The sequence below is a fragment of the Podarcis liolepis genome (assembly GCF_965112155.1).
Source record: "Podarcis liolepis genome assembly, chromosome: 17".
Taxonomy (NCBI): domain Eukaryota; kingdom Metazoa; phylum Chordata; class Lepidosauria; order Squamata; family Lacertidae; genus Podarcis; species Podarcis liolepis.
In genome coordinates, this window is record NC_139571.1 from 41,649,251 (window position 1) to 41,675,464 (window position 26,214).

The 26,214-nt window shown below is 43.1% G+C and overlaps 1 long non-coding RNA gene across 1 annotated transcript; it reads left to right on the plus strand.

The window, feature by feature from the left end:
• The first annotated feature begins 15,787 nt into the window (after positions 1 to 15,787).
• Positions 15,788 to 24,314, plus strand: LOC310696526. The gene is made up of 3 exons (XR_014520612.1): positions 15,788 to 16,082; positions 17,209 to 17,306; positions 24,062 to 24,314. It is a non-coding gene; the product is annotated as an uncharacterized lncRNA (long non-coding RNA).
• The last annotated feature ends 1,900 nt before the right edge of the window (positions 24,315 to 26,214 follow it).

The following is a 26,214-nucleotide window of genomic DNA, read 5'->3' on the forward strand; positions in this document are numbered from 1 at the left end:
TTCAGCACCCCGGGAGCGAGTCCCCATGCCAAGCTGTGCCAGTTTAGCGCAGCATGCAAGAGGGTGGCTTGGTTCGGGGGTGGCTCGTGGGCCAGTCAAACGACCTCCACAGGCTGCTTCCAGCCCATGGGCCTTAGGCTGCTGACCCCTGGTTTATATGCTGTTGTTTAATTCAATTTCTTCCTCACCATAAGATTCCAGGGTAAAAGGTAAAGGGGACCCCTGACCATTAAGTCCAGTCATGGCCGACTCTGGGGTTGCGGCGCTCATCTCACTTTACTGCTGAGGGAGCCAGCATACAGCTTCCGGGTCATGTGGCCAGCATGATTAAGCCGCTTCTGGAAAACCAGAGCAGCGTACAGAAACGCCGTTTACCTTCCCGCTGGAGTGGTACCTATTTATCTACTTGCACTTTGACGTGCTTTCGAACTGCTAGGTTAGCAGGAGCAGGGACCGAGCAACGGGAACTCACCCCGTTGTGGGGATTCGAACAGCCGACCTTCCAATCGGCAAACCCTAGGCTCTGTGGTTCAGACCACAGCGCCACCTGCGTCCCTCCAAGATTACAGGGTAGGTTACAACAATTAAAAAATTCAGCATTGAAACCAGTTTAAAACAAATTACAGTTATATGAATAGGATGGGTCCTAAAAATATGGATTTAGCCTTTCGTCCTTTCTTTGTTCTAGCTCCAAACATAGTTGGAGAAGCCCTTTCTGTTTATCTTAGCACCCCTGACCAGCCTCGGCTCATTTTGTTCATCATTATTATTTTTTATTCCTCACTGTTCAGGAGTATAGTCAAGAACTAGCCTGGGTTGTACAGAAGCCAAATGACATGCAGACTGTGAAGTACATCAAGGTGCTGATCCTTCATTTGGAGGGCGGGGGACTGCCAAGAATTAGCATTCCAGTACATTGACACATAATGAAACATATAATAGCGTAGCCTTGAAAGCACCCCGATGAATAAACTGTACAGGAAGCGCAAGAACAGCATCTCCATCTCACATTGGGAAGGGATTGGAAGTCGCCTTTTAAAACATTATGCTTTCACCATGGGAAATATTTCAAAGGGTCAGCCCTTCTGAGTATCAGCAGTATATATGGCATGTGAAGGGGGGGGGAAGCTACCCCACAGACCTATTTGTTAGCAAGGCATCAATTAAAGGAGATTTTAGCAAGTTCAGCAGCAGCTTGGAAAAGTAGCCCTCTTGCTGTGCCAATGACTTTTCTGGCTTTTTCTAAGTCCATATCCTGCAAACATTTATTCTACATTGTATGAACAGTCCTGTTCTCCACAGTTCATGCTACTAAAATGAGGTCCTTTACTGCCTCACTGTCCTTTTCTTCTCTAATGTCTCACACCTCTCTATCTCTTGAACTATTTCCCTTGAAATGCCTTGCTGGTGTGGGTAGAAGAAGCACCATCCAAAAGCTGAGAGGGTGCAGGAGGTAATGAACCAATGAGAGAACCCGCCGCCTTTCACCTGGGAAAAACCAACAGGAGGGGAGCAGGAGTCTCCTACCAACTCTCAGCACCCTTAACAAATCACAGCTCCCATAATTCTTTGGGAGAATCCATGACTGTTTAAAGTCGAATCATTCTACTTTGAACGTATGCAGTGAAAGTGGCCTAAGTGCTTTATTTGAGAGGTTTGGAGAAAAATAACAGGCACCCCTATAAAATTAATGTTATTTCCATCATCATAATCACCACCACTCATTTCCCATCGGTTCCTCCTCAAAATCAAGTCAACTTCTAGGACGAAATCTCCCCCACCAAAAACCTTTTTCTATATTGTTACACAACTCACCAATCTCTAAGCAATGCGAGATTCCACAGGTACCAGGAATGCTTACCAGGCCCTGTGTTTCCTTTTGGACAATGTGGCACAGCAGAGACTGTGGTGTCCTTATGATATATGGTTTATTTACACATATATACAACCCAAGTATAGACAGAGTTCCCAGCATTACACTCCATGATGGCCTGTTGCTTTGTATTATTTGTTTTGTTTCGTTTCTGAATCACTTCCTATGAAATCTCCCTCAGGATGCTGTTTTCCTCGTGGGAGAAAACAGAGGCGCTATTAGCCCCCAAAAAGCTAATGCTATTCTAGGCTGCATCAACAGAAGTATAGTGTCGAGATCAAGGGGAGTAAAAGTAATAGTAACACTTTATTCTGCTTTGGTCAGTCCACACCTAGAATACTGTGTCCTGTTCTGGGCACCACAGTTTAAGAAGGATATTGACAAGCTGGAACATGTGCAGAAGAGGACAACCAAGATGATCAAGGGTCTGGAAACCAAGCCTTATGAGGAGTGGTTGAAGGAGCTGGGTATGTTTAGCCTGGAGAAAAGGAGATTGAGTGGAGATTGGCTAGCCATCTTCAAATATCCCAATGGCTGTTACATGGAGGAGGGAACAAGCTTGTTTTCTCCTGCTCTGGAGGGTAGGACGCGAACCAATGGCTTTGAGTTACAAGAAGGGAGATTCTGACTAAACATCAGAAAGAACTTCTGACAGTGGAACTGTCTCCCTCAGGAGGTTGTGAACTCTCCTTCATTGGAGATTTTTAAGTAGAGGTTGGATGGCCATCTGTCATGGATGCTTTAGCTGAGATTCCTGCATTGCAGAGGGTTTCACTAGATCAGCGTTTTTCAACCTGTGGGTCCCCAGATGTTGTTGAACTACAACTCCCATCATCCCTAGCTAGCAAGGCCAGAGCTCAAGGATGATGGGAGTTGTAGTCCAACAACATCTGGGGACCCACAGGTTGAGAACCACTGCACTAGATGTTGCTTAGGGTCCCTTTCAACTCTACAATTCTCTGATTCTATGACAGCAACCCTGAAACAAGATGCATGTTTCAATGGGCGATTACCAGAGGAGGGCAACCAAAATGGTCAAAGGCCTGGAAACGATGCCTTATGAGGAACAGCTAAGGGAGCTGGGCATGTTTAGCCTGGAGAAGAGGAGGTTCAGGGGTGATATGATAGCCATGTTCAAATATATAAAAGGGTGTCACATAGAGGAGGGAGAAAGGTTGTTTTCTGCTGCTCCAGAGAAGCGGACACGGAGCAATGGATCCAAACTGCAAGAAAGAAGATTCCACCTAAACATTAGGAAGAACTTCCTGACAGTAAGAGCTGTTCGACAGTGGAATTTGCTGCCAAGGAGTGTGATGGAGTCTCCTTCTTTGGAGGTCTTTAAGCAGAGGCTTGACAACCATATGTCAGGAGTGCTCTGATGGTGTTTCCTGCTTGGCAGGGGGTTGGACTCGATGGCCCTTGTGGTCTCTTCCAACTCTAGGATTCTATGATTCTATGATTCTATGATTCTATGATTCTATGATTCTACGATTCTACGATTCTACGATTCTATGATTCTATTCTATGATTCTACCATCTCACTGAGTCTTCAGCTGGCTCTGGAATTGTCGCAAACCATTATCTTCAAAAAGCTAAAAAACTAGACCAGGAATAGCTAAAAATAGTGGAGTGAGAACTGAAGTGAAACAGTACAGGTGAGGAGTCCATCAAATCAGATTACAATCCTAGACACAAACTAGTCTGCTGCCCTTCCCCTTCTCAGTTCAATGGTGCTCGTACAGGAAGACTTCATGGTCCATGTTTGCCTAAGGCTTACAGCATTACCAACTATCTAGAAGGTGCTTTCAGGTGACATGCTGATGGGATGGCAAGTCAAACACTTTAGAGACACTTAGGTGAACAGATTTGCAGCATGATAGTGTGCAGAAATGAAGGTGAGTGTGATGGCTCTCTGAAGCACACTGAGATTCAGCTGTCTTTGCACCACTTCAGTTAAGATGCAGCCTGCCATCGTGTCAAGTACAGAGAGCATCAACGAAGTAACTTGACAGGCAACAGATGTGGGGCGATAGCTTTAGCCTCTCTCCAAATACTCCCGGCAAAGACATTATTTTTTTGCTTTGCAGGGGAGACTCACAGGCATGTTCAGGTGCATAATTTCTTGATACGAACAAGGAATTTGCTGTTGGCCCTGGGTCCCCCTCTTAACAAAGTTAGGCTTTATTTTGCTTGCATGTTCTCTCCCGCCTGGGTTTTGTCAGTATTCTTCTAGTACTTGCAAAATCCCATGGGATTATTTTTTTTAAGGATTTGCAAAGAATGCTTGAGAAACCCAGATAATTTCTATTTATTTTTCGGAATATGTTTCCAGTGTTGTTGTTTTTGGTGAGTTTGCTGCCCTGGGAAGAAGGGCAGGATATTATTACAATTACCGTATTTTTCGCTCTATAAGACGCACCAGACCATAAGACGCACCTAGTTTTTGGAGGAGGAAAACAAGAAAAAATAATATTCTGAATCTCAGAAGCCAGAACAGCAAGAGGGATCACTGCGCAGTGAAAGCAGCAATCCCTCTTGCTGTTCTGGCTTCTGGGATAGCTGTGCAGCCTGCTTTCGCTCCATAAGATGCACACACATTTCCCTTACTTTTGGGGAGGGAAAAAGTGAGTCTTATAGAGCAAAAAATACGGTATTCCTATTTAAACACTTCAAGGCCCTCTTAATATTCCTACTGCCTGAGTTAATGCCTGCTTGCTCAGAAGTGTGTTCTTCTGAGCTGAAGAGAGCTTTCTCTCAATTGAGGAATGAGAAGGAAGCTTCCACTGTTGCCTTGCCTTTGTTTCTATATTCATTGACTATAGAATCTACTTCGGCAAGATCAAGGGACTCTCATTCACAGATAGTATATGGCTCAAGCGCCGTACCTGGGACCTTAGCATACAACGTTTAGATGGTTTAAGTTTTAAACTATATCGCTGCACCCATCTGAAAACATTTAGGGAATCTAAGTGCTCTTGGGAAGGCCTCCTTTGGAACAATCACATCATCCTGATAACTGAACATGTGGCACACAGCAAATCTGCCAAAATGGAGTCCATTAACCTTTGAAAAGTACTAAGGGAATATAAAAAAGCTAAAAGCTTCATGCTGGATTCAAAATACCTTTTTCTTAAAACGAGGAAGTCAGTGTCCATTGGCTCAATCTCCTTTCCCCAGAAGCTATATGGAAAACTTAAGGCCAACCTAATGTCTCAAGTTTTGCTTTATTGTGAAATAAAATTACCAGTAGGTATATTTCTGTACTTCAGGCTAGAGATCTGGTTTCTTCTCACCTGACCTCACACATTTTTATTCAAAAGTAAGTACGTCTGCATGGGATGCGGGTGACGCTGTGGGTTAAACCACAGAGCCTAGGACTTGCCGATTGGAAGGTCGGCGGTTTGAATCCCCGCGAGGGGGTGAGCTCCCGTTGCTCGGTCCCTGCTCCTGCCAACCTTGCAGTTCGAAAGCACATCAAAGTGCAAGTAGATAAATAGGTACCACTCTGGCGGGAAGGAAAACGCCATTTCCGTGCGCTGCTCTGGTTCGCCAGAAGCAGCTTAGTCATGCTGGCCACATGACCCGGAAGCTGTACGCCGGCTCCCTCGGCCAGTAAAGCGAGATGAGTGCCGCAACCCCAGAGTCGGCCATGAATGGACCTAATGGTCAGGGGTCCCTTTACCTTTACCTTTAAGTACGCCTGCACAACTCCCGTTGAAAACAGGGTCATCTTCACATCTCTAGGCTATGCTAGCAATCAATTTACCAACTGATTATTTCCATACTAAGTTCCATCCTGCTGTTCTTCTATGCAGCCCTGTGATCAGCCTTCCTTGTTGGGTGAGGCAACTGCATTTCTAGATGGGGGTTTATTGGGGTGGTGCATAGCACTAGACAATCCCCCTGCACTCGTGGAGAGGATGTGAGGGCCTGGCCACTTTTCCTCCATGCAGAGAGCATCTTAACATACATATTGGGCTATGCAAAGGTCAAGTTAACAACAGCAACAAATAGTATGAACACCAGGAATTAAAACATATTTTTTAATCTTGTGTCAGAACATGACAAACACAAAAGATCACATTACAATGCAATCATGGTCAAGAATTTGGGGAGAAAGGCGTTGAGAATAACATGCATAACTTTCTGGTTGAAGTCAATGTGATTGAGTTGGGGAAATCGGAAATTCGACCTGAGTTACAGCCTGGTCAGCCAGTTAACCATAGTGTGCACACAGCAGTGTTTCTGTTCCTCTAGGGCTATTTTTGTTCTTTGCCATTAAGTAGTCAAGAAAAAGAAGGGAAAATAGCCTATGGTTGTGAGCGTAGTGAATGCTTTAAAAGAATAAAGAGAAATTTAGGATAGATTTTTTTAAAGATCACTTTAAGTTATCTTTTTATTTCACCCTTTAGCCATAAGTTTCCAATGATGCTCTATTTAGCACAATATCTCCAGAATAAACAAACTCTTCCCACTGCAGGCAAACAAGCAAACTTTTCCATCAGGCCCAGCAGTTGTTGTTGGACTCCAACTCCCATCAGCCCCAGCAAGCATGACCAATGATGAGAGATGGTGGAAGCTGTAGTCCAGCAACATCTGTTGGGGCATAGGCTGCCCACTCCGCTTTTACATAACCTTGATTTTCACTCTTTCATAATGGGCAATAAGACGTTTATGAATGTTTGCTAAGAACAGCTATTTCAAATTTCAGAAGCTTGTGCTTATTTACAACAGAAAATAATGAAAACAATATGTTTTTACTACACCTGTGGAGTTAGTCCTCACAAATAGGCCAGGGAGATAATCACTCAAGGCTTTGTTGGTTCAATGACAAATAAAATAGATACAAAAAGAGAATTCATGGAGGCAAAGATCGAAGTTTGCGGCAAGTATTATTTGGTGAGTGATCACCAGCAGAGATTTAAAATCACAAAATATGCAGCAAAGTAAAGCATAGAAATATAGACTGCAATATCTTTAAAATATGCCTTTGTGAGTTCCAAAACTTCCCTCTTCCCCCAGCATAGGAAAAGACCACATGTTAGGTAAGTTAAAATTGGTTTACTTACAAACTCATCAAAGGTCAGGTTCATGTGCTTCAGAACACAGACAGTAAAACTTGGCTTCGTTATTGCAGTGGTGAAAGTTCCTAAACTATTGGTATAGGAACTCAAGTGCCACTTGTAAGAACAAGGTATGTGCTTCAGACAACGTCATACATTGAGCATCTCAGGTAGACTGGAAGTGGAACAAATGTTTGATTACCCAGTTCCTCCCAAGGTGAGCTAAGCCTGGCAGTACAGCTTACTTTATGGTCTTAACCTTTTCATGCATTAATTAAATCTAATGACTTAAGTATGCTGGATAAATGAGGCTGGCTATCCCACAAGCTTCTCCTTTAATCAAATAGAAAAGGTGGTTTTTTTAAATAAAAAAAAAGATAATGAACTGGCAGCTCTTTACCTGTACACCTGCACTTTTAGGATTGGATTCAAGGAAGTTATTCAAAAGAGCATTTTTTTGGACCCATGTTTATTCTGCAGATGCAAGAATGAAAACCTACAAGGCATTATGGTCAACCCAAATCTACAGTAAGAATACAGGCTCATCCCCCCCCCCCCCGTTGACTAGCCAATCCATAATACCTACTGCGATTTCAAGAAAGTAATATAGTAACCTGTCTCGTTCCTGGGGAAAGATGACCCTGCTGCCTCCTTTTATATTCTCTTGAATTATAACATTTTCTTCTTTTTTCATCTGGCTTTTCATCAGGAGACTTAAGTGTTTTTCTTTCTGTGCACACAACTGTACAGGTTTTTCATTCATTATCTACATTAGGCCCGGCAAACGGAGAGCCCATCTGCGATCCTTCCTTTCACCTCCCCTAGGAACCTCTTAGGAGAAGATTTTTCTAATTTGGAACAGATTCTCCTTCAAACGGACTCTCCTTCAATTGCTCTTACCCGCATCTTGCAACATGCTGGAACAGATGTCATCGTATACATATGCCATTTGAGAAACAAATGAGGAACCAGGCAAATACTAGCAGCACCCAAGGGTGCAACCACTAAAATTAAATGGCAGTGTGGCAGGCAGGTTGAATGATATTTTAATCAAAGGGGAGAGGAAGACATTTCCACCATGTTGTCTTGCTTTTGCCTTCTCCCCTAAATCTCTTGCCTTCCTTCTCCATTTTGTTTCTGTGGTGTATTGCTCAGTTCATTGGTAAACCTGGTATGGAGTTATCCGACCCCCCAACCCATCTGAAAGCAGCCCCATATAAGGAAGTTTTTATATATGTTGGAAGCCGCCCAGAGTGGCTAGGGCAACCCAGTCAGATGGGCGGGGTATAAATAATGAAATTATTATTATGGAATAGGAAGTTCCTATTTTCATTGGATAAATGTTGGAGGGCTCACGCAGAACAGTATTCTTTACAAAATGTTCCTTGAACATAGAAAACTGGTGTGTCAGGGAGAAAAGTCATAATAGAATCCAGTTCCATGACATGATCAAGTTCTATATGGAAAGGAAATTCTTTTTCACCCATTTGACTTACTGGTATATCTGTGATATGCTCCATGACCCCAATTCTTACTGTGTGTAGGCCCATTAGCATCACTGTAAGTAAGATACAAAATTGTCACAGAGTAAAAGCCACCGTAAGTCAAGATCAAAGACACTCAAATACTAAACATCATTGTGTATCATATACTGTATTGGACATCAAAAATACTTTAACAGAATCACCTACAGCTTTAAAACACTGTCAGTATCACCTATTAAAACAAATTACCTTGTTGTTGTTGTCTAGTCGTTTAGTCGTGCCCGACTCTTGGTGACCCCCTGGACCAGAGCACGCCAGGCACTCCTGTCTTCCACTGCCTCCCGCAGTTTGGTCAAACTCATGCTGGTAGCTTCAAGAACACTGTCCAACCATCTCGTCCTCTGTCGTCCCCTTCTCCTTGTGCCCTCCATCTTTCCCAACATCAGGGTCTTTTCCAGGGAGTCTTCTCTTCTCATGAGGCGGCCAAAGTATTGGAGTCTCAGCTTCAGGATCTGTCCTTCCAGTGAGCACTCAGGGCTGATTTCCTTAAGAATGGAGAGGTATGATCTTCTCGCAGTCCATGGGACTCTCAAGAGTCTCCTCCAGCACCATAATTCAAAAAAAATTGCCTTATGTTGTCCAGTACAGGAATCAAGTATCCAGATACTGGTCAGCAAACATTTGATAAAAATTTGTAGAGGATAATTTTGGAGACCAGATTTATTTCAGCGCTTGGTTATCTGCAGGCCAGGATCTAATTCAAAATCTTTTCCCCCCCTTTCCCCTTTTTTAGGTGCAGAGGTCATTTAAATGACAAGCGCTCTGGTGCTTTCACCTCATTCCAAACAACCCACAACTTTCTCTTCTTTTCTAGGCAGCAATACAGTTAGGGAATTTGAAACTTAATGATCCCTACCACAGCCCCTCTCTCCTTAGAGAGGGATGTATGCTACTTGACTTGCTTCAAGATGTAGCAAGCCAGCCGTGCTAATTTGGGGAGCCCTCCTGCTCCTTCTGCTTCCTGGGCCTATCAACATCTATCCCAAAGTCCTGCCCTGATGCCATTTAACTGTGCTGCCCACAACAACTATGCTACATATGCCAGTGTGTGAAATCTTGGTGCACCACATAAAGGAATGAAACAGTCTCAGATTGAAACGGTAGCTTTCTGATTTAGAGGCTGTACTGACCCCTTTGTCAACCTCCCCTATAAAGCTATCTGAGGCCTGCTGCCATCACCACACCTGTGGCAATGAATTCAGTAAGTTGCTTATGCATTGTATCAATAATAACTTGTCCTCCATCTGTCCTGAATGTAAAGCATCAGTTTCATTTGGTAAGTCCACATTCCAGTGCTCAGAGAGAACAAGAAAATACTTCTTTCTATCCCGTGTCCAAATTAAAAAATTCTGCACTGACCCCTTCAGACTCATCAAGGCAATCCATGTTTTCCATATTGCTAAAGACACAACCCTCAGACCTGCAGGTGATTTTCTTTGTATATTTTCCCAGTGTTATTGTCTCTGCGGCTATCACAGTCTTTTATACTCTATTTAAAATGGTTCCAGTAATCTTTCCTCTGCTGCATTACCTACAAGCCATAATTCAGCCTGTGATTTCCAGCTGTCCATTCACATCAGACGTGTTTTGTGCATAGCACACATCTGGAACAGGGCGTCCATGTTTTTCTTTTTAAAGAAATAATGGGGCCATGTGTTCAGCAACAAAGTTCTCCAGCATTAGATTAATGGGCATCTCTAATTAGGGTTGAATCAACTAAGTCCCTAAACTAGAAAGAAATGCTTTTGGAAAGACAGAGTCATAACCTGCAGCTTTCCTCCAGAGAACTACATCTCCCATAGGCCTCTGGGCTTTTGCATCCCAGCATGCTGCTATCTGGTGTGCCAGGGTGATGTGTCCCTCCCTACATGCAACCACTGCATGCATCCCTACTTGAAAGGTAAATAGAGAGAAAGAGGAGAAGTATTTTGGGGTTTGTTGCAGGAAGGAAGCTATTTTGCGGGACCACAAGGGCTGGTAGGGATGGGGTGGGGTTCAAGCTTTTTGCCTGGCTCAGAAATATAATATGAGATTTTCCTGATTTGTCAGAGTATCTAGGATTGTCCTCAAGTGCATATGAGTTACGATTGAGGTAGCTCAGCCATCTCTAGTCATTGGTAAACCAAGATACTAGCAGCTACATTCTTTTACATGTGATACTTCCAAATTATTAATGGGCATTCCATAATACCCTAGACCTAGAGTGAGCATGCTGGTGTTACATTGTTTGCATTGATCTTCTAGACATTAATGCTCCCCATGTTCAAGCCAGCAGCAGTTTAGTTTTACTTGCTGGAAAGGAGAGGCTTCCCTCAAAGAGTTGAAAAGACCTAAAGGGGGAATGTACCTATGTGGCTGTGAGCATCACTTGTGAATAATGGTCCCAATACCACTTACCGTATTTTTCGCTCTATAACACACACCCGACCATAACACGCACGTAGTTTTTAGAGGAGGAAAATCCGTAGGCATGCCACCCGTAGGCATTCCCTCCATAACACGCACAGACATTTTCCCTTACTTTCTAGGAGGAAAAAAGTGAGTGTTATGGTGCAAAAAATACGGTAATTTTGATGTTCCCTTCATTCTTTACCCTGATCCTGGATTTTCTTTAAGGATCCTGCTGGATTTTGTGTAAGGATTTTAGGGGTGATTTCAGAATCCTGTATAGATCCATTTGTAGCAGGTACTCCTAAGGTCAAGCAACACAGGTTACAGAACCACGGAAAGCTCCAAGTGAGAAACTTGCGCCAACAAAGCTTGCACACGAACTGTGGCTTTTTGAGTCCCTCCAGGAGCCAGTGTGGTGTAGTGGTTAAGAGCGGTAGACTTGTAATCTGGTGAACCGGGTTCACGTCTCTGCTCCTCCACATGCAGCTGTTGGGTGACCATGGGCTGGTCACACTTCTCTGAAGTCTCTCAGCCCCACTCACCTCACAGAGTGTTTGTTGTGGGGGAGGAAGGGAAAGGAGAATGTTAGCCGCTTTGAGACTCCTTCGGGTAGTGATAAAGCGGGATATCAAATCCAAACTCTTCTTCTTCTCCATTTATCCCTCCCAAAGTCTATCTGTGCGTATGAAGAGTGTTAACCCCTGAAGTGACAACCCTCTCCACACATCTACCACACCCACTTGCTTCACTACCTGGGAAAAAGAGGCATGATTTTTTCATCTTTTTAAAATTTTGATAGCTTTACAGTTTTCACTAGCTTTTAATTTCTCTTTCTTTCTTTCTTTCTTTCTTTCTTTCTTTCTTTCTTTCTTTCCTCCCATCCTCCCTCCCTCCCTCCTTATTTCCTTCCTTCCTTCCTTCCTTCCTTCCTTCCTTCCTTCCTTCTAACTTTAGCTGTTTGTTGTGGGGGAGGAAGGGAAAGGAGAATGTTAGCTGCTTTGAGACTCCCTAGGGTAGTGATAAAGCGGGATATCAAATCCAAACTACTACTACTACTACTACTACTACTACTACTCTTCTTCTTCTTCTTCTTCTTCTTCTTCTTCTTCTTCTTCTTCTTCTTCTTCTTCTTCTTCCCCCCTTTGTGATCTGCCTTAATGACATGCAGCCTGATTCTAAGCATGCTCGCTTAGAAGTAGGACCCAGTGTATTCCTATTTCTTGAGGCTTAGTGGAAGCTAACAGCGCATATCTGGCCTGCAAATGGTCCCAGGTGCAAGTGAGTGATAGAGGTGGTGGGGAAACCACTGCCTTAGACCTTTGAAACTCACCATCACCAGTGTGGGCAATGCTGGACTAGGTGGAACAACGTTCAGAATCAGTTGCAAGGCAGCTTCATAAGTTTGGAAGAAGTCTCCAAGATAGAGGAGGCCTGATAACCTAGTCACACCCTACCACCACCACCACCACGTAGAAAAACAGTGCAGAAACTGAAGCAGGCTAAATATCTTAAACTTGTGATGGGGATGTTATGTTCAGCCAAGTTCACAATGCAGACAGGAGCCAGACGGAGCCACCAAGATAGCTTCCTTCATATATCTGGATACTTTTTTAAAAAAATCTTTATTGAAAGACAAAAACTTGATGGTGTGTGTATATATAACCTTTTATCTTGCAATAAAGAATATTTCAAAAATAAATAAATGCCCAGATGTATGAAGGAAGCTAGAAGGAGAGAGAGAGCGCAGAGGGTAAAAAAAGACCTAAAAAGGGGGGTGGAGAAAATAATAATAATAATAATAATAATAATAATAATAATAATAATAATAATAATTTATTATTTATACCCGGCCCATCTGGCTGGGTTTCCCCAGCCACTCTGGGCGGCTTCCAACAAAACACAAAAATACAATAACCTATTAAAATTAAAAGCTTCCCTAAACAGGGCTGCCTTCAGATGTCTTCTAAAAGTTTGGTAGTTATTTTTCTCTTTGACATCTGGTGGGGGGGCATTCCACAGGGCGGGTGCCACTACCGAGAAGGCCCTCTGCCTGGTTCCTTGTAACTTGGCTTCTCGCAGCGAGGGAACCGCCAGAAGGCCCTCGGTGCTGGACCTCAGAAAATAAATAAATAACACCCATATACAATACGAAGCAAAAACCAGCTTATAAACATTAAAGGATTGTTATTGTAGTTAACCTACATTTAACCTGATTTTGTTGTTGTTGTTTAGTCGTTTAGTCGTGTCCGACTCTTCGTGACCCCATGGACCAGAGCACGCCAGGCACTTCTGTCCTCCACTGCCTCCCGCAGTTTGATCAAACTCATGCTGGTAGCTTCAAGAACACCATCCAACCATCTCATTCTCTGTCGTCCCCTTCTCCTTGTGCCCTCCATCTTTCCCAACATCAGGGTCTTTTCCAGGGAGTCTTCTCTTCTCATGAGGTGGCCAAAGTATTGGAGTCTCAGCTTCACAATCTGTCCTTCCAGTGAGCGCTCAGGGCTGATTTCCTTCAGAATGGAGAGGTTTGATCTTCTTGCAGTCCATGGGACTCCAGCACCATAATTCAAAAGCATCAATTCTTCGGCGATCAGCCTTCTTTATGGTCCAGCTCTCACTTCCATACATCACTACTGGGAAAACCATGGCTTTTACTATACGGACCTTTGTTGGCAAGGTGATGTCTCTGCTTTTTAAGATGTTGTCTAGGTTTGCCATCGCCTTTCTCCCAAGGAGCAGGCCTCTTTTAATTTCGTGACTGCTGTCACCATCTGCACTGATCATGGAGCCCAAGAAAGTAAAATCTCTCACTGCCTCCATTTCTTCCCCTTCTATTTGCCAGGAGGTGATGGGCCCAGTGGCCATGATCTTCGTTTTTTTGATGTTGAGTTTCAGACCATATTTTGCGCTCTCCTCCTTCACCCTGATACAATGTTTATAAAAATGAATTCCAAATATTGTTAAATTTATCTCGGTACTTTAGCACTACTCAGACTGATTACACGACAATACTCATTGCAAACCCTGATGTTACTAAAGGCACTCTCTGTATGTACCAAGGTGCCTCTCATCTTACTGTGCTCTGCTGTCACTTCATCTTTTGGGGAGGGGAGGCGGAAGTCGCCCAAGTCGCTCCTACTATATGAGAAATTGAGGTTTAAATATTGGGCAAGCTTAAAATCAGGCTGGAGAGCCATGTGTGAAAGTAATATCTGAAGTCCCTTCACACAAAATGGACCCAGTAACCAAAAGGGAAGCACAATGGGATTCAAAACACTCCCTGGCTAAATAGCTTTCATCAGATAATTATGAAAAACAAGAATGGCGCATGTGTGAATAGTTTTGAGGCTACCAAAGGGAAAGAGAGCGATTCCAGAAGTTTCAGAATCAGCAAAAAACACACCCCACCATAGTTTAATGATGCTAAATTATGTTTTCCATGTCGTTATTGCAACTGATTGCACAATTCCTATTCCGAAAGCCTATTTACAGGGGATGAGAGCATGACCTTGACCAAAGAGAGGCGTCTCGGTGGGGTAGTTGTGGGAAGAGCAGAAAAACTCAGTTGCAGTAAATCACTGGGTCCAGGTGGAAGTGCAGAAGAATCAAAGCACCCAGGGTGAGAATGGGGGGCGGGGGCGGGCAAGGAGCAGAGACCTTGATCCAGCCACACTTTCTGCTGAAGAAATGATTGATTCTGATTCTGGGTGAAAGCTCAAGAATTCTTATTTGGAAATTAATTCTGCTGAAGACAGTGTGACTGACTTTCAATGCGTCTTACAACTTACTCCCCAACTGTTCTGTAGGGTTTTGAAGAAAGCAGAAGTTGTATCCTTCGTCTGATACCTGCATACAGCAGCTGCATACAACAATCCTATTTTGCAAAGGCAGATGTGGAGCATCCTAAAGAAAAGTTCATCTTTTGCAAGTACTGCTCCTTAAAGTTGTTACGTGTGACACTTGTATTCACTAAGACATACGTCAAACACAAAAAGCTTTTATTTGGACATTATGTTTAAAAAAACCGATTCATTTGTACATACGTGGAACACAAAAGCTTCTATTTGGACGTAAATTGTAGCAATAAATACTTCAAATCTCTGCCTACAGACTTACAGTTTGATCTAGTTTAAACAATACAGAATACAAATACCAACTGAAAATCTGCTGTAAAATGCTGAACACTCAAAAATCTTTAAAAATCATTTTTCAAAATCTCAAACCAAAACATTTATAGGGCGTTGTTGTTGTTGTTTAGTCGTTTAGTCGTGCCCGACTCTTCGTGACCCCCTGGACCAGAGCACGCCAGGCACTCCTGTCTTCCACTGCCTCCCGCAGTTTGGTCAAGCTCATGCTGGTAGCTGTGAGAGTACTGTCCAACCATCTCATCCTCCGTCGTCCCCTTCTCCTTGTGCCCTCCATCTTTCCCAACATCAGGGTTTTTTTCAGGGAGTCTTCTCTTCTCATGAGGTGGCCAAAGTCTTGGAGCCTCAGCTTCAGGATCTGTCCTTCCAGTGAGCACTCAGGGCTGATTTCCTTCAGAATGGAGAAGTTTGATCTTCTTGCAGTCCATGGGACTCTCAAGAATCTCCTCCAGCACCAGAATTCAAAAGCTTCAATTCTTCGGCGATCAGCCTTCTTTATGGTCCAGCTCTCACTTCCATACATCACTACTGGGAAAACCATGGCTTTAACTATACGGACCTTTGTCCCCTTCATGGATCACTGCCTTGCTGTGGCGAAGGGGCTTGAATAACTCAGAGAAGCTATGAACTATGCCGTGCAGGGCCACCCTAGATGGGCAGGTCATAGTGGAGAGTTTTGACCAAACGTTATCCACCTGGAGCAGGAACCGGCAAGCCACTCTAGTATCCCTGCCAAGAAAACTCCATGGACAAAGACAACAGGCATATAGGGCGTTACAGATGAACAATTCTTCACCAAAGTGAAAGAAACATGGACTTCAGGTAGGGGTTGACAGCGGGGGGGGGGGATTATCACGGAATGGGGGGCAGGAAAGAAAGGATGATTTGGTGTTGTAATTGTTGTTCCTTTGAATTTCCCCCCATCTTTTCATCTGTGTGTAGAGGGAGTGCTACAATCTCTGCTTGGCCATTCTGCGTTGCCAACCCTTGCTGATTTCAACAGAAAAAAGAGCTGCTCTTCTCTACTGCTTCTTTGGATGTCATCTGATGTCATCCCATTCCACAGGTGCCCAGTGTTCCTTGTGTTCTAGATGCAGAGCGATTTGCTCTTGCGAGGACAGGGCTTAGGGCATAAGGCAGCCCCTTGTTTCAGGTGTGTTTTAGGGGGCGCATGAACCTGGGCACAATTTTAAACTTTTGGAGCATGGAGGGAGGATATAGAAAAAGGTTTATGTTTGGAATAAACCAATTTATGTTTGGAATAAACCAATTTGGTGGTGGGAGGAGGGAAGGGGTTCAATGGTGGTGAGTTCTTGGTTGGTCTTTGTGGCGTTTGCCCGTACATTTAGAAAATGTTTGAACAGGGGGGAGAGATAGGGTTAAAAATATAGACCAATAGGAAAGCCGGAGGCAGAGCCTACCTGTGTATAAAAGGGCTTAGCCCGAGGTTTGAGTTAGTTGTTGTTGGTGGGTGGGTAGTTGGTTGGTTTTACTGCGTTGGCTGGTTGGGAAAAGCAGTTGGAGAAGTAGTTGGCAGGCAGTTGGTTATAGAGAGACAGTTAGGGCACGTGGTAGGAGGAGGGAAGGGGTTCAGTGGTGGTCAGTTCTTGGTTGCTCTTCTTTGTTGTAGTATTTTTTACTCTTTCTTCCTCGGGGAGAAATCTATTCTTGGGTTGTGAGAGTCTTTCCCAAAATGGGGAGTCCACTTTCCTTTTTGTCTTCTTCTCTGGCAGAGGGGCTGGCGCTTTTTTCGGAAGCTTTTCTCATCTCCTTTTTCATTTCCATTTTGGCCATTTCAAAGAGGATATCTATTCCCCCCCCCCCTTCTACCTCCAGTATTTCCTCTGATGTCACAATCGGCACATAGGCCCTTCTGGGTATTCTTTGTGGTCTTTGCGGTGCTTGTGCAGCCAGTGGATTTGACGGAGGATTGGGTTTTTCTAGATCCGGCTTGCTCCCGATTCTGCTGCCCATGACGTAAATGTTTGGCAGGTGGGGGAACCTTGTAGGGGAGATTTGGTGTTGCAATTTTGGTTCCTTTGAATTTCCCCCCTGTCTTTTCATCTCTGTGTGGATGGAGTGCTGCAACCTCTGCTTGGCCATTCTTCGTTGCCAACCCCTGCTGATCTGAACAGAAAAAACAAGGGGCTGCTCTTCTCAACTGCTTCTTTGGATGTCATCTCATTCCACAGGTGCCCGGTGTTCCTTGTGTTCTAGATGCAGTTCTTGAGCACTGCGATTTGCTCTCGCGAGGACAGGGCTTAGGGCATAAGGCAGCCCCTTGTTTCAGGTATGTTTTAGGGGGCGCATGAACCTGGGCACAATTTTAAACGTTTGGAGCATGGAGGGAGGATACAGAAAAAGGTTTATGTTTGGAATAAACCAATTTACACCAGATAATAAAAAAGAGCGGAAAACTTCCCTTCCTATTAACCCCAGGAAGCAAACATTTTATTAAACAGAACAAAACAACATTGTTGTTTGGATACAACCAGGTCGGCAGTTCAAATCCCCGCGACAGGGCGAGCTCCCGTTGCTTGGTCCCTGCTCCTGCCAACATAGCAGTTCCAAAGTGCAAGTAGATAAATAGGTACCGCTCTGGCGGGAAGGTAAACGGCGTTTCCGTGTGCTGCTCTGGTTCTCCAGAAGCGGCTTAGTCATGCTGGCCACATGACCCAGAAGCTGTACACCGGCTCCCTCGGCCAATAAAGTGAGATGAGCGCCGCAACCCCAGAGTCGGTCACGACTGGACCTAATGGTCAGGGGCCCCTTTACCTTTACCTATTGTGTGAGTCAGCTGACTCCCGCAAGAGTGTGGCCCTAAAACACATGTGTCCCAATTTTCATCAGGGGACTGTTGGAGGATATGCAATATGGGTGCAGTCTAGCTTATTTATCAAGTACATAGTTAAATGTCATGTTCCTTAACACACCCACACCCATTGACTCACACAAGATTTTCTACATGAAATCAACAGGGCCCCTACCCACCAATGGAAAGTAAATCAGGCGGCGTGTGATGTAAGGAAGGTTTGGGATATTTACCATAGGACCTGTATCTAGTGGATTTCATCTGTTGCCTGGCCACACAGATCTGTTTGGATCTCATCATGGCCTACTTGGGATTTTCCATCCAGAATAAACCAATGTCATCTTCAAATTCATGGTTTTTAAATTATATTGCAGCTATTCCGCAGCCATTTGTCTCTAACCATTGTAATCAGCAGAGCTATCCTTCATTCAATGTTTGCAGGAAAAATGATCCAGAAAATTGACATTCCTCCAGACTTCTTTGCAACTTAATAGGACTCTGATCACCCATGAAAAATAAGTCATGTTTTATTGCACTTTTCCCTAGCCTTGACCTTTACTCCTCAAGTGTATCACATGGAAAGTGAGGTGGAAGCAAATTTCAAGGACAAAAGGCAGGTAATAATATTAAATGGCCACAATGGGACCAGCCCAATGGATTAAGCAGACTGCAGTTTCCCAGTGCAGCTGAATGCTCATTTAGCTGTCACCTTCTCACAGACTGTGTTCTTGGTCCCTCCACACTATATTTCATGGTCAAATTCGGGTGCTGACATGGACAATTTAGTGTCTGAGTTCTTTTTAACACAGGACATGGTGTTGTAATTACATGCTCCAGCGCATGGTCTACATTCCAAGATAACAAACACTGTAAAAAAGGAAACTTTAATAGAGTCTAGTGCCTTTTTCCCTGGGCTTAGGAAAGTTGTAAAGGAAACTATATGTACTCTTCAGTTGTCAAGGAGGACCAATTGGAAGCATCCATCACAACCTTTTTAGATACCCTGTTCTGCTGGGGCCTGCAAGGGAAGTAGAAGTAGACTTAGGTAAGGTTATGTCAGGGAATGTCTCAGTAAGCAGGGTCACGTCAGGTAAATTCATATTTAGGAGAGTGTAGGACGAGCCCAGCTGGGGCAGGCCCAATGCCTATCTGGTATGGCAGCATTTTATAGCCATGGTGGAAACACACAAAAACCCAGAAAACATCCAAAGGGAAAAATGTTTCTCAGAGATGCTGGAAAGAATGACAGTTTGTTACATTGCCCCAATGCATTTCAGCTGAAAAGAGCCCTTTCAGGGACTTATCTCATGTGTTTATTTTCCGGCTGCTCAAAATCCATCCATTTTAAAGACTGACCCGGGCTTTGCCCTTTCCCCCCCTCTCCCTCCGTGGCTAACCAGATGCCTTTTTTATTTTTTATTTCATAGATATACAAGTCACCTTGCAAAAAAAAAACACACACACAAAAACCAACAACCCACCGAAACACTATAATTTTCCCAAGGTGATATCCAAAAAGTGATGATAAAAATGAATGAAAGCCGTAATCAACAAAATGAAAAACAGATAACAAGAACAAGAAGCAAAATCAATAAAAGGGCATTGCATTTAGCCAGCAACTCAGCATAAAATTTAAACTGAGCCACAAGAGCAAAATAATAATAAGCTTTTATCCCACTTAATTAAAAAGAGTCTAGCTGAAATAGAGGATGGAGGGGGCCAAACATATATCCTGAGAGACCTAACCTTGGGACCACCGCTGAAAATGTTCACTCTCTTGTGCCCACCAACCAAGCAACCACATTTCCTGGAGGACAGTCCTGCAGAGCTTGCAGAGCTAATCTTACGTCAGTTGGGTATAGTGGTGCCTCTTTAAGTAAGTTGGGAAATATTTTGAATTGGGACCTGAATCAAATGAGCAACCAGTGTTCCCTTTTTGCAGAATTGGAGTCATGAAGTCCAAACATATAGCAGCCACCAGTACAGCGTACCTTGGTTCTCGGACGGAATCTGTTCCAGAAGTCCGTTTGACTTCCGAAAATGTTCGAAAACCAAGGCTCAGCTTCCGATTGGCTGCAGGAGCTTCCCGCACTCAATTGGAAGCCGCAGAACCTGTGTTGGACGTTAGGCTTCCAAAAAACGTTCGCAAACGTTCGCAATACTCACTTCCGGGTTTGCGGCGTTCGGGAGCCAAAACGAACGAGTACCAAAGCGTTTGACAACCAAGATACTACTGTTTCTAGGTTGCTGTGTTCTGCACCAATTGAAGCTTCCAAGCCCTGTGGAATGCCCTCCCATTAGATGTCAAAGAGATAAACAACTACCTAACGTTTAGAAGACATCTGAAGGCAGCCCTTTTCAGGGAAGTTTTTAATGTGTGACATGTTAATGTATTTTTAATCTTTGTTGGAAGCTGTCCAGAGGGAAAGCCAGCCAGATGGGCAGGGTACAAATAAGAAATAATAATAATAATAATAATAATAATAATAATAATAACAACAACAACAACAACAACAACAACAACAACAACAACAACAACAACAACAACAACTTTCTGCTGGCAAAGGACCTGCTCATGTTTCCAGAGATGTGTCATCAGGTAGCCTAAAATGGAAAAAACACCAGACTTCTGCTTTCACCTAGAGTAGAACCTCTCACTTAATGAAAATTTCTCAACTTTGCATATACAAACTTATGTAAAGAAGTTTTAACTGCAAAGCATGAAACATTACGTGTTATGCACATTAAACTTTTAACTTTAACATTCCATCCCTTCCCATCCCCAGCCTAGACTGTTATATCATTCCTCTTCTTCTATTGCAATTAACCTGAATGCTTCTTCTCATGGGACTGTCCATTTGCTGTCTTGTGACACATTGGACAGACCCACAGCCCACTTTATTCCTTACATACCCAACAGTTTCTTCCACATTTAAGAATGGGAATTAGCATGAAGTTAGGCATGGAACTCAAGTAGGATGCTCAAAGTGTGATTACAGAAGAACCCAGATCTAAAAAAAAGCCACAGTAATTTTTGGAAAGAATAATAATAATGTAACTTAAATCCCCCCATCTCCAAACTAGGCTTTGCATCTGCTGGTTTTTCCTAGCAGGATGTAGTGCGTTAATTATTGTTTATAGGCCTGCTGTAAAAATTAGTTGCCCTTGTATAACAAAAGCCCACAGCCAATACTTTATGGACAAAACCCACAAAAAAGGAGTTTGAATTGATGGCTTACAGGGCAGGAAATAACAATTAACTGGCTTCTCAAGTAAGGCTGTTTGGTTTTACACCATTGTGTGTTTTTCTAGCTCATCATGAATTGACTCATTGAGATATATTTTGTGAAAATGGCCTGAAGAACCGGGAGGTGGGTCTTTAAAAAACATTGTCAGATATATCATCTCATAGGAAAGCCTCTGCAATTTACGTCACAAAACATAAAACCTGGCTCCATGGGTTGTATTTATTATTTGTACCTCTCTCACATGGAGAAAGAGAGCCTAAGAGCACCAATCTACACCTTTCACAGCTTGGGAAAAAATAAAAAATACACCTTTGTCAGAAGACTATCTGGATAAATTAAAATTGACACAATGCGGGGAAGTCCTGGCCAAGTACACGTTGAACAATCCAGTCTGTCCTTCTGATTATCATTGTTTGAGAGCGTTTCATTTATGAAACTACAGACACTAGGAGTCTGTAATTCTGGTGTTTCTTACAATTTTGTGGGTCATAAGACTAGATAAGCAAAAGATGTTTAAAGTTTTCTGCATGAAAATCTGGTTTGCCTTGATTTGGTACAGCCAATTTTTGACCGACACAGAGAATTGTTGGTTGAGACCTAGTAACAGGAAAGCGGCTCCTGTCCATGCGTCCAACCGCTTCCTCCAAGAACAAATAAAAGCCTCTGGACTGGCTTGTTAAGTGGATTACAGGTAGCCTGGTCTTGCTGAGACTTCCAACTTGGATTACTACAAACCATTTAGGAGCAATGAAGCAAAAGGCTGTTAAATTATAATTACTAATAATTTCTGCAAGGTTTGTTTGGGGTTTTTTTATTTTTAAAAAAGTGTTATAAGAAAAAACTGCTCCTTTTCCCTTATGGGGTCTCCAAGAGCCCGTAAAGAGTCCTTAAGTGGGTTCCCTATCGGTAGGAGAAAATAAGAGAGGCCAACCAGAGAATATTGAGAAGCAAAGCGGCTAGTAAGCCTGATCTTTATTAAACTGTTGCAACAGGGTCCCCATTCACCACACGCAGGAGGGAGGAGAACCCTGAACAATGGTGCACAAGCCCTTATGTAGACTTTTGAAATTGCCCATCCTGTAGCTCAAGACCACCCCACAAAACATCATACATACATCACAGAAGGAGGCGGTCTACAGCAGAAATCCTGCTTGCCAGGATACCTGATAATGGTCACTGATGGCATTACCTAGGCAGCTTGGCCAATCTTTTGTGATGGTTAATACTTTAGTTCCTGAATCCAGGTCACAGGCTCACCCTATTCATATGCAAATGCACCCTTAAGACAGGATTTGTAAGCAAAAGGACAATGGGAAGGCTTTCCCCACTTGCCTCCCTTACTGCAAAGGAATATTTGAGGTCATTGGGAGAGTCAAAATGGCTTCAGGATTGCTCTCCTGTACTATTTCAGACATGTAGTTTATATACTTATGTATGTGTTTGCCTTGTAAATTTATGAACATTTATTTTATATTTGAGACCTTAGAATTCTTATAACAAAAGTTTGGAGTGCTTCATCATACTTATCTTATTTTCTTGTACAGTAACCTGTAAAACCAGTTTCAGATATGGAGAAGCTAAGATTGAGAGGTAATTATTTTACCCTAGGCCACCGAGTGTGTGTGTGGCTGAGAAGGGGAGATTTCAACCTGAGTTTTCCCTATCATCTATCTATCTATCTATCTATCTATCTATCTATCTATCTATCATCTATCCATCCATCCCGTGGGGCCACCAGGCTCTGGTGTTTTAAATTATGTGCTTATTCCTATAAAGAAGAATAAAAAACACAACAATTCATAGCATCATTAATAATGTAAAAAATAACAATATGGCTGCAACTTTTTTTTTTTTGCAGAAGATTGGCCCTGCGGCTTTTTGAACTGCCATCCCAACACAGCAGAAAGGATTTCAAGGCGTTTTGTACCCCCATACAGTTTCCTTAACACACAAGATCTCAAAGTAGCTGTTTTACTACAAAGGAGTTTCAGAAATAGACTGGAAAGAGAAGCTGCTGAATTGCAACTCATTACCAAACTTAAAACCACGGAGAGACCTGGTCTCAACAGAGACATTGGATTCTTATCTCATTATACATGACTAGCTATTTTTCACCTTCTCACCCCTTGCCTTTTCCTGTAAGACCTATTACAGCCGTTAAGAGTCGTCAACAGGCTCATCTCAGCTATCTGCCAATCACCCATTCCCACCACCCTTCTGAGTAATACCCCTCCCCACCTTCTCACTATATAGAAGGATCTGGCAACTTCTGTTTCAGTGTATCTGAAGAAGTGTGCATGCACACGAAAGCTCATACCAAGAACTAACTTAGTTGGTCTTTAAGATGCTACTGGAAAGAAATTTTTTTTTATCTTAACACACAGTTGTGCCCAGACTACGGGCAACATGCAGCTGCCTCAGTCATCATCATCAACCTTTTATTCGACCGTCAGTCAGAAAAAAGTACATTTGTCAATACACAGTTAAAACATCCAAGAAGATTTTAGAGCTTAGCCAACACTAAAATGGGCTAAACAGATAGCCCCATATCAATACAGTTGTCTACTTTGTGTGCAGCTGTATATGCGTACAACTGTGTACATCGGCATAAAGTGTGTGTTAAACCAACGGTGATCTTGCAGATGCAATCCCAAGCAAGATTTAACGCTCTAGGGGCTAGACACCTGTATAAGGCAGAAGATAGATACAGGAGAACTGAGTTCAAGTTGGTGTCAGTCCAGTCCTGTATGGAAAGCTGTGCATTGAGCCCTCTTTGAGCTATGATCCATTTCTCATTTATAGACCAGCATCTCTTGCATTCAGTTCTTTCCTCCTCTGGCTCAGTGGCTCTCAAAGCAGGTGGGACACCACACTAGTGTGGCAAGAGAGGGTGGCAAGTGTTGCAGGAAGATTCAAGGACAATCAAAGAAACAATTAAACGTTTCAGCATAGCATAGCATAATAATTCTGTTTTTTTACTTGCAGAATTACTGTATATACCTGAAGGAGAGTCTCCATCCCCATCGTTCAGCCTGGACACTGAGGTCCAGCTCCGATGGCCTTCTGGCAGTTCCCTCACTGCAAGAAGGGAACCAGGCAGAGGGCCTTCTCAGTGGTGGCACCCTCCCACCAGATGTCAAGGAGATAAAGAACTACACAACTTTTAGAAGACATCTGAAGGCAGCCCTGTATTGGGAAGTTTTTCATGTCTGGTGTTTTATTATGTTTCTATATGCATTGGAAGCATGTTCAGAGTGGCTGGGGCAAGCCAGTCAGATGGGCAGGGTATAAATAATAAAATTAGTATTAGTAGTAGTAGTATTTGGATAGATATATTTTCAAAATGAGAAAAAGAGCAGCAAACTGAAGACAATCCTAGCTGCTGTATATAATTATATTTTGAGAATAATTTATGTATAATTCCATTGTTTTATTGTTTCTGGATGTCCCATTATCTTATTATAAAGTAGTTGTGTTCTATGTTATAAATTAAGCACTGCTGGGATCTGTTTCTTTTTGTTTTCTGGTGTATTCCTTAGCAGTTGAAAAATTTGGTGTGGTGCCAGCAAATTTCTATTCTGGCAGCATGTCCCAGCAAACAATATTTGGGAACCGCTGCTCCAGTTGATCATACTCATTTTACCTCTCTGTAAAGTGGGCACAAGGCATATCCAGTACCATACTGCCACCTGGTGGGTCATGCATAGGTTGGGAAGGCTGACATAGATAGAAAATATGGTCTGAAGGGAGAGGATTGAGCTTCAACTCTCCCTCTGGAGCTTTTTCATTCAATTTTGCAGCCTCGTGATAGGTATTTTATTTTTAAGAATTGGGAGGAGACTGCTAGGGATGGAGGATAAATTCAGTTTGTTTGCATTTTAATGGAAAACTAGTTAAAGCTATGGTTTTCCCAGTAGTGATGTATGGAAGTGAGAGCTGGACCATAAAGAAGGCTGATCGCTGAAGAATTGATGCTTTTGAATTATGGTGCTGGAGGAGACTCTTGAGAGTCCCATGGACTGCAAGAAGATCAAACCTCTCCATTCTGAAGGAAATCAGCCCTGAGTGCTCACTGGAAGGACAGATCCTGAAACTGAGGCTCCAAGACTTTGGCCACCTCATGAGAAGAGAAGAGTACCTGGGAAAGACCCTGATGTTGGGAAAGATCAGGGACACTCCTTGGAACACAAGGAGAAGGGGACGACAGAAGACGAGATGGTGGGACAGTGTTCTCAAAGCGACCAGCATGAGTTTGACCAAACTGTGGGAGGCAGTGGAAGACAGGAGTGCCTGGTGTGCTCTGGTCCAGGGGGTCACGAAGAGTCAGACACGACTAAACGACTAAACAACAACAACCTACGTATTTTGTCCTTTCAAAAACAGCATGTGAACCGAAACACAGCTATCCTTTGAAATTGACACTTTCCTGAATTATGCAATGTAGTTTTCCACTGAAACAATACATTGGGGGGGGATCATATTTCAAGGGGAAATGTGCAGAAAAAGCATATATTAGTGAAAATGACATGTAAAATTCTTCTAGGGGTATTCTCCTTTTCCTACTCATATTGAAATACTGCACCTCAATGAGGCCAAACTTAGATTCACAAAAAGTTTAGGGGTATGTGTACCCCTGTGTACCCCCAGAAAAAAAGCACTGCATATTTCTATCACATTTTGATCGTTCAGGCTGCACTCTTAGCTTGAGTCTTACTGCATCTCCTCTTGATTTAGAGACTGCATGGGAAGTATAAATTTTCCCTGCCCTCCAGTTTGGGGTTTGGCCCTCTAGGTGGGTGAGTTTTGCGTGACTTTTGCACCCTCTCCCTGGATCGCTTAGCGCCACCTGTTTGAATTATGAACATATAGCTCTTGCTTTGTGGTTCTGACATACTTGGAGTCTGGATTGTGTTAGGTCGATCTGTGTGGGCCTGATAAAATGTTTATATAGGTAACCTGATGACAGGAGACTTGCAAACATATGCAGAAGCTTGGGTCAACTGTTTATTCTGAGCCCTGCCCTTTTGCTGATATGTTATATGGTATAATTTATGATTAAATGATGCAACTTCTGTTCAGGGACAGAGCAAAATCTTGATAGGTCTTGGGATACTGGGCTGTAGTGGGGGCCCTTTTCT